This window comes from Bombus vancouverensis, chromosome 7 (genome assembly GCF_051014615.1).
Source record: "Bombus vancouverensis nearcticus chromosome 7, iyBomVanc1_principal, whole genome shotgun sequence".
In the NCBI taxonomy this organism is placed as follows: Eukaryota; Metazoa; Arthropoda; class Insecta; order Hymenoptera; family Apidae; genus Bombus; species Bombus vancouverensis.
The window spans coordinates 3,749,740-3,755,410 of record NC_134917.1 but is presented as its reverse complement, the minus strand read 5'-3'; the positions used below and the strand labels follow the sequence as shown (position 1 = coordinate 3,755,410).

Genomic DNA, 5,671 nt, shown 5'->3' with positions numbered 1-5,671 from the left:
ATACATTGTGAAACTACTCAGTTTGGTTAATTACAGTTTCAAAATTCACGAATATCCGTTAACAATCATTGTGAAAATTTTCTTATAACGTTTGCAACCATATCATATGTTGCAATACAACGATATTGATCTTATACAGACACCTACACAGGTATTTGAACAGGACACTTACACAGGTCATACTCACTACTGTATAGAGAGTGGGGTTCAAAATCTTTTAAAGGACCATGGGTCACTACGTACAGTCAGTCTGGGAGTAACTGGCCAACTGTCAACAATCCATAAATTCTTTACCTGCACACTTTGTTAATTATACCATATCCCTCACTTATATTTTAAATACATTTGGTTCTGTAATTCTGCATTAATAAATATCACCTAATATTATTTCAACATAAACACAATACTCTTCCACAGCTTATTTATCTTAACTTTAAGATTAAATTCTAACATCATGGAATCATTATCATTGAAAACTATTTCTATTCAATTTTAATTAATCCCAAACCCAAAATACCTCCTCTTATCGACACTTCTTCCCAATGTTTGCGATCATATCGCGCGACTATTACCATTTTGTTTAGCTTTTTCTTTCAATTTTAACTGATTCCGATTCCAAAATTCCTTTCTCTTCCAACAAGCATCCTTTATCTACTTTCCACCCTCGATCCAACGATCTACGATTCACGCGAAGACAAAGGAGCTCGCCAAACAAAATGGTAATAACCCTTCCTCGTACTCGGGAAAGTGGTACCAAACGGTTGGACGAAGGTGTCGCGGCAAGTTTGCGATTCACCGGTGGTGGTAGCGAAGAAACGCGCAACAATAAGCGCGCATCGTAGTCGGTTCATTTTTCTCGCAGCCTTAAACGGTTGCCTTCTCCGGCTCTCTCGTGGTCGCTTAGAGGAAGGGAAGATCGTAATCTGAATGGGCCTCGGTGTTGTTGCCGGCGTGGCGGGTGCCAGCGGCAGATAGGAATCACCCGAAGGAGCGCGTATCGTGAGTCCCCGGGCACACTGTGTCTACGTACACGTACAGACGCAATCCACGCCGGGATATAGGATAACGTAGGACCCCACTTAGCTACTAATGCTGTCGCTACTCGCCCTTTCCCAGCGTAAATTATGTCCTCGAGCAGGATCGTCCGTTTCGCCTCGCGACTGCCCTCGCCCACGGGGAATATAACACGATCTCCAGGCTAATCGGCTCTCTCGTACGTGCTCGGGTCCCGACAATCGCTACTAGAGACAACCGTAAGACCTCCACCGGACCTAGATGCCAAGCCATGTCTTCTTTTTTTCCTTCTGTCTCATTCCACTTTTTAATTTTTAAAGTCTTTTATTTTTTTTTTTTTTTGCTCTTTTTACATTGATATCGAGGTAGGCGGTTGTTGTAAGAGGATACTTCGACGATGTTGCGCGTTCCACTTTCAGCGACCGAAGAAACTACTGTTCGAGAGCGGCTTTTGGGGAGAAGATTGGTAAAGGATTGGTAAATAGGTAACGAGAACTCACTGTTGCAATCCGTCAAATATATTTGAAATAATTAGATAAATATAAATAAATATTGTCGCGAGACGCACGTACAAACGTATTCGCTAGACAGTGTAATAACAACTCGCAGATAACTCGTAAATACTGATAGATACTGGGTGTATACTGGACTCTTTTCGGCTGCGTCCGTTTATTTATACTGGTCGGGGGAAAGTCGGAAAATTCAAATTTGTCTTTGTTCGACGGTTGCACGTGGCTGCGACATTGTTTGTCCGGAGTTTATTTATTATTACATTACTCCAAGACAAAACAACAACATGATTTAAATTATCCTCTACTCATGTGCCGCTACAGATTCATTGGGAAAATAAAGAGAGAGAGAGAGGATTGAACGTTAGTTTGGAGAATTGAAGCGATGCTGAAAATTTCCGATGTTGCGGAGGTGTGTTTGTTAATTCTAACAACAAATAGAAATAATCACGAAACTTAATAAATACGAAGAAGCGTGAGTTTATATTTAATACATCAACATTGATAGTTTTTAATTAATATTTAGAACATTATATACTGAGAACCTGAAAGAGTTAAAGTCAAACACATATTCCAATTAAGTCTTCAAGATCTAAGGAAGGCGATCAATTTTCAAACGTCAATTCTGTGCGTTCCCATTCTCACCGAGCAGCCAGCGCGAGAAGCCTATCTGCTTGGCGATTCAATAAGCTTGTGGACTCGTGTAGCACCTATGCAAAGTCTGTTGGAAGTTGGCCGTCAGCTCGGCGAGAAGCAGCCTCGTTAGCGTCATTTTAGATCGGATCGTGGCTGGCTAAGGTGGATCGAAGAATAGAGAAAAGGAAAGGTAGAGGGGGAAACGGGTGATTTGTGGCTTTTCCCAGTACCACGCGACGTTCGCCCGGACAATTTGTATTTCCGATTTCTATGGCGAACGCTTCAGGGCTGCCAGGTGCTGGAAAGGTGGCTGTTAGATGGTTCGCGTCGCTCGTCTCATTGTGTCGGCGACTTTTGAGACATGTGGAGTTACGTTGCGTGTCATGAGAGCCACGAGTAGAACGGATAGACCAACCAGAAGAAATGTTTAACGAAGGAGCAGACTTTCGAGGATCGATAAGGATGTCTTCGGCTCGTAAATTGGAGAATAACGTGGATAGTAACGCACAGCCTCTGGCCATGAAATTATAGGACCATTCGAAATCGAGTCGCGAACAGACTTTGTATATAATAGTGAAGATAATTAGCCTTGATTCCAGCTCATACTCTTTACGTACTGTATCTTATTACGTACTTTATGTACTTATTATTTTGTCTCAAACATTTTGAATTCTTTGTTTTTAATCGAATAATATGGTGTTATGGAACGAGTGCAAAAATGGCTTAAGCAGGCTGCACACATTTCTATCAAATCAAGTAAATTGTCTAACAATAACGTCTATCTATTTAGAAATAAATTAGACAATCAAACAATTTTCTATCTATAACACAGTGTTGCAGTTAGGAAATTGTAGATTTAACGATTAAGCGTCGTAAAAGAGAAAGTGGAAACTAGAATTAATCTTCTCTCGTTATCTTTTCATTTCAAAGTTTCGATGAACTATAGAGAACATCTGAAGTTGAAAGGTTTATCAAAAATCTACCCCTACAACATGTCAAGCAGAGAAAAACAATTCTAACTAATAAATGCCCAAACACGAGGTAAAAGACATAAATAGAAGAAAATGAAAAGTTCTTGAAAAAGAAGCACCCCATGCACTTAATACTGAGATATACACGTGGACTTCTAGAACGTATCGTCCTATTGTGACGGTCGTGTAGGGTGGTCGCTAGGACAAATCTGTCCCTTTTGTCGACGACCGGTGACGCTCATTGTGCATCGCGGTAACGTCGACAGCGAGCACGGCAACAGCGGCAACAACAGAACGACAATGCCAATGTACAAACGATCGAGTGGGCGGTAGCCGTGTTTTCGGATGTCCCGTCCCTTTCATTGTCGCCGCAAGAGCGCAGTATCACCCTGATTCCTTCTCCGTCGGTGAAGTCTGCGCCCTGCTGTTAGGACACGCGCGTCCAGCCATTCATCTTCTCGTCTTTCGTGTTTTCCTATTTTCTTCTATACAGAGAAATCGCTGGTACGTTTCTTTTTCAGGGTTGAATAGAACAAATACCGATTTTGTGTCACATACGTTTTGGAAATTTGCGTTCTACTATTGGGCTGGCAACTAAGTGATTGCGGATTTTGTCATTAGGCGATATTGATAAAATCCAACATATATCTGGAATCTTCTCACAAGTGTAAACTTCTTAAAATTTCCATGAATTTTGGGAAATTGCTCTATGAGAACAAGCTTCAGTAATTTAATGTATCTAAAATTCTGAGAATTAATTAGAAACCAACGTGTTTAGGTATGTTCCAGAATATTCGTAAAGTGACAAATCAATTTGGTGTGCGATGATTTGAATATGCACGAGTATATGTATGAGACCTCCGCAATACACGTAAAACCTCCTACTTACAGTTACAGACAAAACGCGATCACAGTAGCTTCCTTAATCCATAGAAACGCTTCCGGTTGTCCAGAAAAATTTCACGATTGCTATGTAGTCTACCAATGCATCAGTAAATTTGCAAACTGAAAAAATAGAGTCTTAAAATCAGTAAAAAAAAAAAAGAAAAAATGATCCATATTAATACTTAAGACGACAACCCTTAGAGTGGCAACCCTTACGTTTCGCTGAACCGCAGTTTGTAATAAAATATTTCTTGTGGATTCTCAGAAAAGCATCTCCCACGTATCCTCCGCAGTAAAGTCAACCCCTCGAACGTAGATTGCCCAGCAGTTACGGTTTCCCAGACGTCGTCGTTTTGCCAGGCATCATCCGCGAGACCGTTGCCTTTTTTCCAGGGTGCGTACACAAAACGTGGGACGTAAAGCCGGCTTCCACCGAAATGGAACATAGGTATCAGCGATGATCCCCGTGTGAGGCGCCAGCTGGCTCATATTGAAACCAACCCCCTAACGTGCTCGGCCAATGCCCTCCCCACCATCCTTCTACAAAGAACCTAAATCATTTTCAGCCCCTCTACCGGTGCTTCCTGCGTGTACTAACAACCCCTGGTTTCCTCAGGGGCCACACCCTGGCTAGCCAGGCTCCACCTACCGAAAGGTCTAGCGTTTATAGAGTCCTCCTTCGCCAGTCAATGGAATCGTCTCTCCCTTTTTTTCTTTTTTTTTTTATTTATAGTTCTTTCTTCATTTGCGGCTCTTTGACTTCTTTATACAAAAATGTCGACAACTGCGTTGTATATCTGAGAGAATAGGGAATGAGAGCTGGAGATTTTTTATTTTGTAGCTTATAAAATTTGTTTGGACTAATTGATTCTTAGAATGTCAGATGTAATGAATTATTAACATTTTTAGCCGTAATATTGGTTTTTTTTTGGCAATTGGGAGAAAATAATGGAAAAGTTAATTTTGTTATCAAAGTTTAATAGTTTTTGGAATTTTACACAGTGGATCACTGAAGCTTTTACTCATGATTTTGTATCTTTGGGAATGGAGAACGAGAGTGTTACAGCAAAGATACTTATTTCATTATTAACATTGGTCTGAAAGTTAATTTGAGGTAACTAACAGTTAGAATTTTAGATACATTGAATCACTGAAATTTCTATTCATAACGTTTTTAAATATAAGAATTTGATTGATGAATAACGTCGTATAAAAGGAAGAGAGTGTGTCATGCTCGATAAGGCACTTTTCATTCCGTTATTAATGAGATTCCTGTTCTCACGATAATCGATTAGACGCGGGCCCGGGAAGGATTTTTAATTAAATCGAACAAATAGGAATTTCAAGCGTACACATATCCGTGCGATTTTCAAATGATTATTTAGAGTTTCTGTTGCTAAGATTTGCCTGAACAGAGTTTCCAGTGAAAGATATTAGCTTTCTCTCTTCCTTTTCCCAGGGATGTAATTAGATAATAATCACTTGTAGACCTGACGGAGCAATCTAAGCGACCGAGTAATGACTCACGCGGTTGACAAGCCCAAAGACAAACGATGATCGCGAACAGAAAGGTAAAATCGTTAGCCACGAACAAAGCCAGAGCCATATGTAACGACGAAAGGAACACTGTGTGGATTCAAGTGTTCTTCATCCTTG

At 40.5% G+C, this 5,671-nt stretch overlaps 1 long non-coding RNA gene across 1 annotated transcript; it reads right to left on the bottom strand.

The window, feature by feature from the left end:
• Window positions 1-4,016: 4,016 nt before the first annotated feature.
• LOC117164638 (uncharacterized) lies at window positions 4,017-4,831 on the bottom strand. The gene is made up of 3 exons (XR_004465705.2): window positions 4,665-4,831; window positions 4,232-4,555; window positions 4,017-4,135 (listed from the first exon to the last, which is right to left on the bottom strand). It is a non-coding gene; the product is annotated as an uncharacterized LOC117164638 (long non-coding RNA).
• Between the last annotated feature and the right edge of the window lie 840 nt (window positions 4,832-5,671).